The 12,944-nt window shown below is 42.9% G+C and overlaps 1 protein-coding gene across 1 annotated transcript in view; it reads right to left on the bottom strand.

Annotated features, from left to right (window-relative positions):
* Positions 1-8,507, bottom strand: part of rad50 (RAD50 homolog, double strand break repair protein) — a 171,722-nt gene extending 163,215 nt beyond the window's left edge. The window contains exon 1 of the mRNA XM_059990483.1: positions 8,391-8,507. The gene's annotated coding sequence lies outside the window, so the exon portion shown is untranslated. The remainder of the gene's footprint in view (positions 1-8,390) is intronic.
* Between the last annotated feature and the right edge of the window lie 4,437 nt (positions 8,508-12,944).

The raw sequence follows: 12,944 nt of genomic DNA, 5'->3' as shown, positions 1-12,944 counted from the left end.
ATGTGAGTGCTACAGGGCAATGGTCATTAAGGCAGCCCACACTGCTCTTCTTAGGCACTGGTATAATTGTTGCCTTTTTGCAGGTGGGAACTTCCGACCATAGCAGTGAGAGGTTGAAAGTGTTCTTGAATACTCCCACCAGTTGGCTGGCACAAGCTTTCAGAACCTTATTAGGTATTTAATCAGGACTCAGTACCGTCACTGACAGAGGTCAGCTTGCCAAAAGCCGCCTTCACCACCCTACCTACTTCAGACTCTGCTTTCTGGAGACCTTGTAGCTGAACTCCCAATCCCTCTCCCATCAGACAGTAGACTCTGATGCATAAAGCTGATGACCGTGGTAAAATCAAGGTAACCCTTTTGATTTCAAGCATAAATTTCTTTCCAGCAATGGGTACGCACAGTTTTCAGCTTGTCAAAATAAAACTGTACTGTGTGTGATAACTTCAGCACATTGTGTTCCAATTGATTCACTTCACAGCTCAGGATTCCAGAGTTAAAATGAGTCGTGTAAAGGGTTGCCCATGTCATTGAGTGAAGTTATCCCCTCTGGTTCAAAAGCCTGATGGCTGAGGGGTAATAATTGTTCCTGAACCTGATGGTTTTGATGCTGAGACTCCTGCACCTCCTTGCTGATGTCAGAAGCGTGAAGAGAGCACATTCTGGGTGGCGGGGGTCCTTGATACGGCTTTCCTGTGACATTGGTCTGTGCAGATGAGTCCAATGGTGGGAAGGGCTTTATCTGTCATGGACCGGGTCCTAACCACTACTTTTTGTAGAGTTTTCCATTCAAGAACAATGGTGTTCCCATACCAGGCCGTGATGCAACCAGTCAGTATACTCTCCACCGCAGATCTATAGAAGTTTGTCCAAGTTTTAGATGTCATGCCCAAATGTTCACAAACTTCTAAGAAAGTCAAGGTGCTGCTATGCTTTCCTTGTAATCGCAATTACATGCTGAACCCAAGATGGATCCTCTGAAACGATAACACGGAGGAATTTAAAACTGTTGACCATCTTCACCTCTGATTTCCTGGCTCATGGACCTCCAGCTTCCCCCTCCCGTAGTCGATAATCTGCTCCTTGGTACTCCCTACATTGAGTAGGAGATTGCCGTGGCAGCACGCAGCCAGATGTTCAATCTCGCTCCTGTATCCTGATTCATCACACTTCGATTTGGCCAATGACAGCGGTGTCGTCGGCATGCTTAAATGTGGAAGAGTTAATGCAATAACAGCTGCTGTTGACCTGTTGTGGAGGTAGGCTAATTGAAGCAAGTCCAAGTCACTCCTCAGGCAGAGGTTGGCAATGGTTCATCACTCAAAGTGGATGTAAGTGCTACTGGACAATAGCCATTGAGGCAGGTTACTACATTCTTCTTTGCACCAGTATAACTGAAGCCTGCTGGAAGCAGGTGGGTAGCACAGATGCCAAAGAGAGAGGTTAAAGATATTTGTGAACACTCCATCCATTTGATAAGCACAGGTCTTCAGTAATCGGCCCAATTATCTTTAAAGCAAAATACCTTGGATGCTGTGATTTATTTTTCATTCACTCAAGGCAATTACAAAGAAGGCACGTCAGTGGCTACACTCCATTAGGAGTCTGGAGACATTCAGAATGTCAGCAAAGATTTGAGCAAAGTTCTGCAGATGTACCATGGAGAGCATTCTGACTGGTTGCCCCACTGCCTGGCACAGAGCGCCAATGCACCAGATCGGAAGAAGCTGCAGACTCAGCCAGCTCCAGCATAGGCACAAGCCATCCAGCACATCTTCAAAAGATGCCTCAGGAAGGCAACACCCATCACTAAAGCAGGGAGAAGAGGGGAGCAATAGTGCTAGGGGACTCAGTCGTCAAAGGAACAGACAGGAGGATTCTGTGGACGTAAACAGGACACCAGGATGGTGCCTGGGTCAGGGATGTCTTGGATCACGTCCACAGCATTTTGGAGGGGGTGGGAAAGCAGCCAGATGTCTTGGTACATATTGGTACCAGTGACATAGGAAGGAAAAGCAAAGAGGTCCTGAAGAGAGAATTTAGAGAGCTAGGCAAAAAGAAGCAGGACCTCCAGGTTAGTAATTTCTGGATTACTGCCTGTGCCATGTGCCAGTGAGGGTAGAAACAGGATGATTTGACAGATAAATGCGAGGCTGAGAAACTGGTGCAAGGGGCAGGGCTTCAGGTTCTTGGATCATTTTGATTTTGTCTGGAGGAGATATGACCTGTACAAAAGGGACAGGCTGCACCTGAACCCAAGGAGGACCAACTGTCTAGCAAGTAGGGTTGCTAGAGCTATAGAGGGTGATTTAAACTAATTTGGCCGGGGGGGTGGGAACCGGAGTGAAGGGACTCAGGAAAGGACAAATGGTAAAAAAGCAAAGACAGTGTGCAGTCAGACTGTCAGGAAGGGCAGGCATGTGATAGGACAAAATTGCAGCCAGCATGGTGAGTAGCAGTGCAAAAGAATAATAATTAAAGTACTGAAAGTGTTATATCTCAATGCACAGAGTATAAGAAACAAGGTGGATGATCTTGTTGCACTTTTAGATTGTCGTGTATGCTGTTGTGGCCGTCACTGAATTGTGGCTGAAGAATGGCTGGAGTTGGGAACTGAATGTCCAAGGTTACACACTGTATTAGAGGGACAGGAAGGTTGGCAGAGGGAGTGGCATGGCTCTGTTGGTAATGAATGGCATCAAATCATTAGAAAGATGTGACATAGGATCAGAAGATTTTGAATCCTTGTGGGCTGAGTTAAGAAACTGCAAGGGTAGAATGAAACTGATGGCAGTTATATACAGACCTCTCAACAGTGGCTGGGAGGTGGACTATAGAAAGCAACAGGAAATTGTAAAGGGATGTCAAAAGGGAAATGTTATGATAGTCATGGAAGATTTTAACATGCAGGTAGATTGGGAAAATCAGACTGGTAATGGATCTCAAGAGGGTGAATCTGTTGAATGCCTACAAGATGGTTTTTTAGAGCAGTTTGTCATCGAGTCTACTAAGGGATCAGTTATGCTGGATTAGGTGTTAAGTAATGAAACGGAGGCGATGAGGGAACTTAAGGTAAAGGAACCCTTAGAAGACAATGATCACAATAAGATTGAGTTCAACTTGAAAGTTCATAGGGAGAAAGTAAAGTCTGACATAGCAGTATTTCAGTGGAATAAAATAAACTATAGAGGAGTTATTATAGAGAAATTATAGAGAGAGGAGTTGGTCAAAGTAAATTGGAAGGAGCAGCTGTCACGGATGACAGCAAAGCAGCAATAGTGTGAGTTTCTGTGAAAAAGGAGGAAGAAGCAGGATAGGTGCATTCCAAAAACATAGAAATACTCAAATGGCAAAATAGTACAACCGTGGCTGACAAGTCAAGGTTAATGGAAAAGCAATAGAGAGGGCATACAACAAAGCAAAAATTAGTGGGAAGATAGAGGATTGGAAAGCTTTTAAAAACCTACAGAAAGCAACTAAAAGAATCATTAGAAAGGAAAAGATGAAATATGAAAGCAAGCTAGCAAAGAATATCAAGATGGATAGAAAAAACTTATTCATTTATACAGAAAAATAAGACAGAGATGAGAGTGGATATAGGATGGCTAGAAAATGAGGCCAGAGAAATACTAACAAGGAGATGGCAGATGAACTAAATGAGTATTTTGCAATAGTCTTCATTGTGGAAGACACTATCAGTGTGCCAGATGTTGAAGGGTGTGAGGGAAGAGAAGTGAGTGCAGTTACTATTACAAGGGAGAAGGTGCTCAAAAAGCTGAAAGACCCAAGGGTACATAAGTCACCTCAACCAGATGAACCGCACCATAGGGTTCTGAAAGAGGAGGTGGTAGAGATTGTGGAGGCAGTAGGAATAATCTTTCAAAAAAATCACTGGACTCCCGGCATGGTGCCAGAGGACTGGAAAATTGTAAATGACACTCCACTCTTTAAGAAAGGAGGGAAGCAGCAGAAAGGAAATTAGAGACCAATTAGCCTTACCTCAGTGGTTGGGAAGATGGTGGAGACAATAGTTAAGGATGAGGTTATGGAGTACTTGGTGACACAGGACAAGATAGGACAAAGTCAGCATGGTTTTCTTAAGAGAAAATCTTGCCTGATGAACCTATTGGAATTCTTTGTGGAGATTACAAGTAGGATAGATAAAGAGGATGCAATGCATGTTGTATTTTTGGATTTTCAGAAGGCTTTTGACAGGGTGCCACACGAGGCTGCTTACCAGTTAAGAGCTCACTGGTATTACAGGAAACTTACTGGAACAATTAGAGCATCGGCTGATTGGTAGGAGGCTACGAGTGAGAATAAAACAATCCTTTTCTGGTTGGCTGCCAGTGACTAGTGCTGTTCTGCAGGGGTCAGTATTGGGACCACTTCTTTTTATGCTGTAGATCAATGATTTAGGTGATGGAATAGATGGCTTTGTTGCCAAGTTTGCAAATTATATGAAGATTGGTGAGGCAGGGGGCAGGTAGTTTTGAGTAAACAGGAAGGCTGCAGAAGGACTTAAGACAGATTAGGAGAATGGGCAATGGAGTGGCAAATGAAATACAATGTTGAAAATGCATGGTTGTGCATTTTGGTAGTAGAAATAAACGTGGAGACCATCGAATAAGTTAACATTCAAAGGGACTTGGGAGTCCTTCTGCAGAACACCGTAAAGGTTAACTTACAGGCAGAGTCAGTGGGTCAGTGGTAAGGAAGGCAATTGCAAAGTTAGCATTCATTTCAAGAGGTCTGGAATACAGGAGCAGGGATGTGATACTGTGGCTTTCTAAGGCACTTGTGAGACCTCACTTTTGAGTGTTTTGAAGAGTTTTGGGTTCCTCAGCTAAAAAAAAGATGCGCTGGCATTAGAGGGGATTCAGAGAAGGTTCACAAAGATGACTCCTGGAATGAAAGGGTTATCATAGGAGGAATGCTTGATAGCTCAGGGTCTGTACTCACTGGAACTTAGAAGGATGCGGGAGGATCTCATTGAAACCTTTTGAATGTTGAAAGGCCTAGATGTGGAAAGGATATTTCCCATGGTGGGGGAATCTAGGACAAGGGGGCACAGTCTCAGGATAGAGGGGATAAAACAGAGAGGCGGATAAATTTCTTTAGATGAAGGCCGGTGAATTTGTGGAATTTGTTACCACAGAGGCTGTGGAGGCCAGGTCATTGGGCGTATTTTAGGCAGAGCTTGATAGGTTCTTGATTGGACATGGCATCAAAGTTTACAGGGAGAAAGCCAGTGAGTGAGGCTGAGGAGGGGAAAAAAGGATAAGCCACAATTGAACAGTGGAGCAGACTCAATGGGCCAAATGGCCTTATTTTGTTACTATGTCTTAAGATCTTATTAAGGTCCTTAATATGAAAGGTTCCCTTTCCATAGATAGTGCCCCCTAACTGCTGAGAATTTCCAGTATTTTGAATTTCCCCCATTCTGCTGCTCTTCTCATAAGGTTGAAAGAAGATATTTGCTGATGATTCAGCCGGTGCCTATATACAGCGAATTCAAACAAAATGCAGGCTGAGGGTCACAATCACACTTCACAAGTTACAGCTGATAACCATCTAGAACAAGATAAAGTCTATTCAACTCTTCCTGACACTTAACATTATTACCAGAAACCCCATCAACATTAACAAGGGATGCATCAGAACACATCTAAAATGCAATTATTTGCAGGAAATTAAGATTAGACCACATAACAGCTCTATATGCCATCTGCTCTGCTCACAAATGCAAGAAATAAACAGAGTTGTGGACACTGGTTAGTCCACTGCATACACCAACTTCACCTCTGTGGACTGCAGTTGCTGCTACCTTTTGAAAGCAGTTGACATAAATACCCCTCCCATTCTCAACATTCTCCTCCCTACTCACATTGGGCAGAAGGTGCAAAAATCTGAAAGCACAGACCACCAAGTGCCAAGAACAGTTCCAGTCCCACTATAATACAGATCTCTTGCACGATAGGGTGGACTCTTGACGTCAAAACACCATTGCTCTGAAATGATCTGTATGGAGAGCATGCAAAACAATTTTTCCACTATATCTCAGCAGCATGTAAACTCAATAACTCAACCGGAAAGCTATTTTTGGCCAAGGCCTTTGAACAGCAAGTGATGTCCCATTGCACCCTCACACACTATCTCTATTCTGGATACTTATTTACAAGGGGAAATGCCAAGTGGAATCTCATTGAAACTGATCGAATATGACAGACTGTGGCGACCCACTTCCTAGCACACTCGAACCAGCTCACAAATAGCCAGCGTGCAGGCACAAAGGCCAGGTCCGCAACAAAGGGAGAAAAACATGCGGGGGTTTGTGAGTTCGTGTCTCTTGGAGCATCCGCGCCCGGGGAGGGCGGGATGAGGGAGGCTTTAAAGCAAGGCTGTGAAGTTCAAATAAAATTATCTTTGAGTGCAGTTTACCGACTCCGTGTCGTTATTTTAGCGCTGCGTGTAGCACACCGCTACAAGACAACCTAAATCAGTCTTCACTGTGGAAGATGCTAGCAGTATGCTAGAAGTCCGAGTGTGTCAGGTGACAGAATTGTGTGAAGTTTATTACTAGGGAGAGACTAAAAGGTTTAAAGGTAGATAAGTCACCTGGACCAGAAGGACTACACCCCAGGGTTCTGAAAGAGGTGGCTGAAGAGATTGTAGAGGCATTAGTAAATGATCTTTCAAGAATCATTCGATTCTGGCATGATTCCAGAGGAATGGAAAATTACAAATGTCACTCCACTCTTCAAAAAGGGAAAGATACAGAAGAAAGGATATTATAGTCAGTTAGTCCAACCTCAGTGGTTGGGGAGATGTTGGAGTCAAGTTTTAAGGATACTGTTTTGGGGTACTTGAAGGTACATGATAAAATAGGCCTAGGTCAGTATGGTTTCCTTAAAAAACCATTCCTGAAAAATTTGCTGGAATTCTTTGAAGAAATAACAAGCAGGATTGACAAAGGAGAATCGGTGGGTGTTGTGTACTTGGATTCTAAAAGGTCTTTGACAAGCTACCTCACAAGGCTCTTTATCAAGTTCAGAGCCCATAATACTAAAGGAAAAATACTAGCGTGGATAGAGCATTGGCTGATTTGCCGGAGACAAAGTGTGGGGAGAAAAGGGAGCCTTTTCTGGAAGGCAATTGTGATGTTAGCATTTATTTCAAGAAGACTAGAGTATAAACTACAAGGATGTAACCCTCGGAGTATCGTGAGCAGTTTTGGGCCCCTCATCTACAAAATGATGTGTTGACGTTGGAGAATGTTCAAAGGAGGCTCGCAAAAATGATTCCTGGTTTGAAAGGCTTCTCATATGAGGAGTGTTTGATGGCTTTGGGCCTCTACTCACTGGAATTCATAAGAATGAGGCGGAACCTAACTGAAACCAATTGAATGTTGAAAGGCTTCAATAGACTGGATGTGGAGAGGATGTTTCCTCTGCTGGGGAAGTCTAATTCCAGAGGACACAGCCTCAGAATAGAGGGACGTCCATTTAGAATGGAAATGAGGAATATCTTTAACCAGAGTGGTGCATCTGTGGAATTTTGTGCGACAGACAGCTGTGGAGACCGTCTTCATGTGTATTTAAGGCAGAGGTTGATACATTCTTGATTGCTCGGGATATGAAGGGATACAAGAGCAAAGCAGGGATTGGGGCTGAGGAAAAATGGATCAGCGGTGCAGGCTCAATGAGCCAAATGGCCTAATTCTACTCCTATTCCTTATACCAATATTCCAAAAAATCCACTTTCTCTGTAGCCACGAGTATAAGATGCAAAGCATCAAGTTCAGAGGGCCTGTAACACTTTGGCCACATTACTTCGCTTAGTACTCTTTTTTCTGGAGGTGAAACTTGCACTTAATTCCTCGATTTATCCTTTCATTATTTATCACCACGTGGCCACGCATTAAAAGCAAAACGTTTCGCGCGTTCAACACCCAATAGTCCTGAAAATGAACGTCTCATGCATACTGCGAGTTTATACCTAGATCAGGCCCTCTTAAAACTGCAACAAAAAAAAACTCCTTAAAACAACTAAGCAACGGTTTGACCGGCTGACGGTAAATATTTCTCAATTTCAACCTTAGGCAATATCCTTAACCCAGAGTCTAAAAGAAATCATTGCCTTCGGCTGCAGAAATATAAACTCTCTCTTTATTAGGGCAAGTGGGGACATCGGTTCATAGTTAATCAAAAATTAAACGTGGAAGTTAAAAAAATAGCATCAATATATTGGTATCTGAAAAAAAAATGAGGCCCTGGTTTAAATGCTACAGAACCTGCTGGAAGCGGGATTACAGCGACCGGAGTTATAATCAGGGTCTGGAACGGCGAAAGGCTGTGCGGGGAAACGATAGCCAAGCGGCTCCGACTTACACCGGTCATAGAAGGTAAACTCCAGCACTTATACAGCAACACTTCCTTCTATGGAACCCTGGCGCCAGCTGATGCTGTTGAAATTGATACACTCTTCCTCCTGCGCATGCACCGCCCTCTTCCTCCGCACCGATAAGGGCGGAACTTCCAGTCAGCCAGCACTGTCACTCAACATGCACACCTCCTTCCAGGGATCCCAGAAACTTCAACTTCGTCGATTGATTATACTATGTTGTGGCTTTGTTTTCACTATTTCAGTAATTTTGTTGAATGAAACTCTTTTAAAAATGCTGAAGACGTTAATAATACGTTTAAATATTATGAAAAGAACAGTTTTTTCAGCTATCAATGCACCGCACCCTTAGCCTTATAAAAATATTGTGCATTGAGTAATGTTGTCAGTCAACTCGCTCTAAAACTGCAACGTTTCGTAACTTGGTACATATTTTTTTATAATTTTAATATCTAAACAAATTGTTTAGCAAAGATGCTTGCAGAAACTCATGATTTAGTTCTGTTCCAGTTCAGATTTTAACTTATAATTCTGTTCCGATTGCTTATTTCCACTTTTAAAAGCAAGACTTCAAATCTCACATTCCATTTCTTCGATGGAGAAGCTTATTTTTGCTTGAATTCCCTATTTAACTTCTTGCTGACTGCTTATTGATATCCTGGAATCCTGTTCCAATGCTTTTGAAGTTTATTATTTATTATTTAAGTTTACATTTATTATCAACGTGCGGATACTTTATACAACCCTCAGATTCATCTGCTTTCATGCAGCCACGAAACAGGGAATCCAGTAAAAACAAAAGGAGAGCTTCAAGCACCCAGTGTGCAGAGGGATGGAGAGTTCCTTTGCATGAATTTCTCACTATATTAACAACACAGCTGATTTATGAAGATTGTTGCCATTTTCCTGTCGTTTGTGCATTCCCCTGCCATCCACTCCTTGGTCTTTTAGATAGTTCTTTTGCATGAAATCGCTATTTGATAATCATGGCCATCCATTAACTTGCGGCTGGCATGGTAGCATAGTGGTTAGCACAACACTTCACGGTGCCGGAGACCCAAGCTCATTACCCACCGCTGCCCGCAAGGAGCCTGTGCAATCTCCCCCGTGACGTGTGGGTTTCCTCTGGGCGCTCGGGTTTCCTCCCACAGTCCAAAGATGTGCCGGTTGTTAGGTTAATTGGTCATTGTAAATTCTCCTGTGATTAGGACTAGACAAAATTGGGGTATTGCCGGGTGGCACAGCTTAAAGGGCTAGAAGAGCCTACTCTGTACTGTATCTCCACAAACTATAAAAAAGCAAGAAAACAGCATTCATCACTAAAGCTTTATATAATTTTCAAAACATCTGGTTTTGTCTGCTCATGGGGTAGAATGACTTGCTTGGTCTTCTGTCCATGCTGAGTATAATATAATGTTTCTGATACCACTTTCGTAAATCATTTTCAAAATTATCCAGACTTGGTGGCACAGGTGTTTGGAAGGATTTGGGGTAGTGGGGAGGGAATCTTATAGGCCTGAATAGTGTGGATGTGGAGAGGATGTTTCCTATAGTAGGTGAATCAAGAACCAGAGGACATAGACTCAGATTACAAGAACGTTCCTTTCGAACAGAGATGAGGAGGCATTCCTTTAACCAGAGGGTGGTAAACATGTCCAATTCATTACCAGAGACGGCTGTGGAGGCTAAGTCATTAAATATATTTGAAGTGGAGGTTGATAGGTTCTTGATTAGTCAGGACATCAAAGGTTACGGAGAGAAGGCAAGCAAATGGGGTTGAGAGGGATAATAAATGCTGAAATGGTGAAGCAGGCTCAATGGACTGAATGGCTTTATTCTGCTCCCATATCTTATGGACTTTTCAGGCCGGTTCAAGAACTTGGTAAAGGTGGGGAAAAGATGTTGTTGAACCCTGTGGTGTAGGTCAACTGCCTCCTACCCCACCTGCCCGACGGCAGCTTCATAAAGATGGAATGTTCGGGATGGGGGAGTGTTTGTAATGATAGATGTCATCTTTCTGAGACATCGCCTCTTGTTGGTGAGGAAAGCTGTACGCATGGTGGTACTGACAGGGCCCACCACTCTCCAGTGCACTGGTGTTTCCACACTAGGCTACAGAGCTACCATTCAGAATGCTTGCCAGTACACACAACAAAGGTCAGCAGTATATGGAGTCTGGTAATAGAAGAAGGGAAGGTGAAGAGTGGGACACGTAAGGTAGAGATGGTCAACGATCAAGGATTTACTTTATCCACCATATACTTACTGTACAAACACAAGGAAATCTGCAGATGCTGGAAATTCAAACAACACACACAAATGCTGGTGGAACACAGCAAGCCAGGCAGCATCTATAAGGAGAAGCACTGTCAACGTTTTGGGCCGAGTTTCTTCATCAGGTCTAACTGAAAGGAAAGATAGTAAGAGGTTTGAAAGTAGTGGGGGGAGGGGGAAATGCAAAATGATAGGAGAAGACCGGAGGGGGTGGGATGAAGCTAAGAGCTGGAAAGGTGATTGGCGAAAGTGATATGTCTATCCATGGCCTCCTCTACTGTCAAAATGAATCCAAACTCAGGTTGGAGGAACAACACCTTATATACTGGCTGGGTAGCCTCCAACCTGATGGCATGAACATTGACTTCTCTAACTTCTGTTAATGCCCCTTCCTCCCCTTCTTACCCCATCCCTTACATATTTAGTTGCTTGCCTGTTCTCCATCTCCCTCTGGTGCTTCCCCCCACCTTTCTTTCTTCCAAGGCCTCCCGTCCCATAATCCTTTCCCTTCTCCAGCTCTGTATCACTTTCGCCAATCACCTTAGCTTCATCCCACCCCCTCCGGTCTTCTCCTATCATTTCACATTTCCCCCTCCCCCCCACAACTTTCAAATCTCTTACTATCTTTCCTTTCAGTTAGACCTGAAGAAGGGTCTCGGCCCGAAACGTCGACAGTGCTTCTCCTTATAGATGCTGCCTGACCTGCTGTGTTCCACCAGCATTTTGTGTGGATATACTTACTGTACATGTATTAGGAATTTGATGTGATGTGTTGGCACAACATGCAACAATAACAACATTTTACAATTGCAAAAAATATATAAAAGTAAAGTTTGAGATTAAAGGACAGATGTGAAATAAAATGTGTATAATTACATAAATACCAGAAATGTAAACAACATTATAAAATGTGGTTTAAGATGTTTGCAGTGACTAAGATAATAGATAGAGAGGGGCAGATTAGAACGGTTGATCAGATTACGCGCCTTGGATAAGAAACTTTTAAGATGGAGTGAAGATTTTGTTTTATTGGCCTTATAATATTTATTCAGAGGGGAGCTTTTGGATAGAAGGTTTTCAAAACTGGAGGGGGTGGGGGGAAGTGATAAGGGACCCAGCGGGAGGAGCATGTGGATGGTAAGCAGATGGAATGGGTGGGGGAAATGCGAAAGAAACTGGGTGACTGCACTGGGATGTGCAGGGTTGGAAAGAAAGACCCAGAGAGATTAAAAAGAGAGAAAAAGATGCGACGGTTCAGAATTCTGTTAGTGGTACATCTGCGGAAATTTGCTAGAGTCTTTGGTGACAGCAAATCTCCTCAAACTCCTACTATAACTGATGGCACCCCATCTTCATGAATGCATTAATATGTTGGGCCTAGGAAATCCTCTGAGATGCTGACACCCAAGAACTTGAGGGATCTCACCTTTTCCACTGGTGACCCCTTGATGAAGACTGGTCTATATTCCCTCAGCTTTCTCTTCCTGAAATCCACACTCAATTCCTTGGTCTTACTGACAATGAGTACAAGGTAGTTGTTGCGATACCTGTCAACCAGTTGATCTGTGCGCCTCGTGCTCCTCTGAGATTCTGCCAACAACGGTTGTGTCATCAGCAAATATATGGAACGTCAGAATTTACAGAATGCAAGAATGTCAGAAGTAAAAATGTTAAACAAGTTAGAGATAAATGTCGGTGATAATTTGATGAATTTTTATGTGTTTCCTTTTGCTTTAATCTAAATCAATTCAGGTTGAATTTCATTTTAACTTATTATTATACGATGGAAACATCTCTTTCAGCAAGGTTGTCAGTAAACAGGAGGTAGAACTTTAATGCAGGATGTCTGATAGAATGATTGCAACAAAATGGAAGAAAGATGTTTTCACCCAAACACAGGAGGAGCAGGGTGTGATGGGGAGAAGAACATGATGGTGAAGGGGATAAGAGGTGTGCTGCAAATTGATTGAAAGTATTGTTGAGGCAGAAAGCCTCACCACATTTTAAAAGTATCTGGAGGAGCTCTTGATACACCGTAACCCACAAGACTATGAATTAAGCAATGGAAAATAGTACATTTAAAAATTACATTTAAATAATACAATTTAAAAAATTCTTTGATGAGCTTTTGATATACAATAACACACGAGACAATGACATCACTCCTGAGGAGCAATGTTTTGTTTCACTGCATATGTGAATATGGCTAAATGACAATAAATTTGAACTTAAACTGACAGGTTGAAAATGGGGTTAATCTCAGACTG

The sequence above is a fragment of the Hypanus sabinus genome, chromosome 15, assembly GCF_030144855.1.
Source record: "Hypanus sabinus isolate sHypSab1 chromosome 15, sHypSab1.hap1, whole genome shotgun sequence".
Taxonomy (NCBI): domain Eukaryota; kingdom Metazoa; phylum Chordata; class Chondrichthyes; order Myliobatiformes; family Dasyatidae; genus Hypanus; species Hypanus sabinus.
The sequence above is the reverse complement of the archived record's forward strand: the minus strand, read 5'-3'. Positions and strand labels throughout refer to the sequence as shown.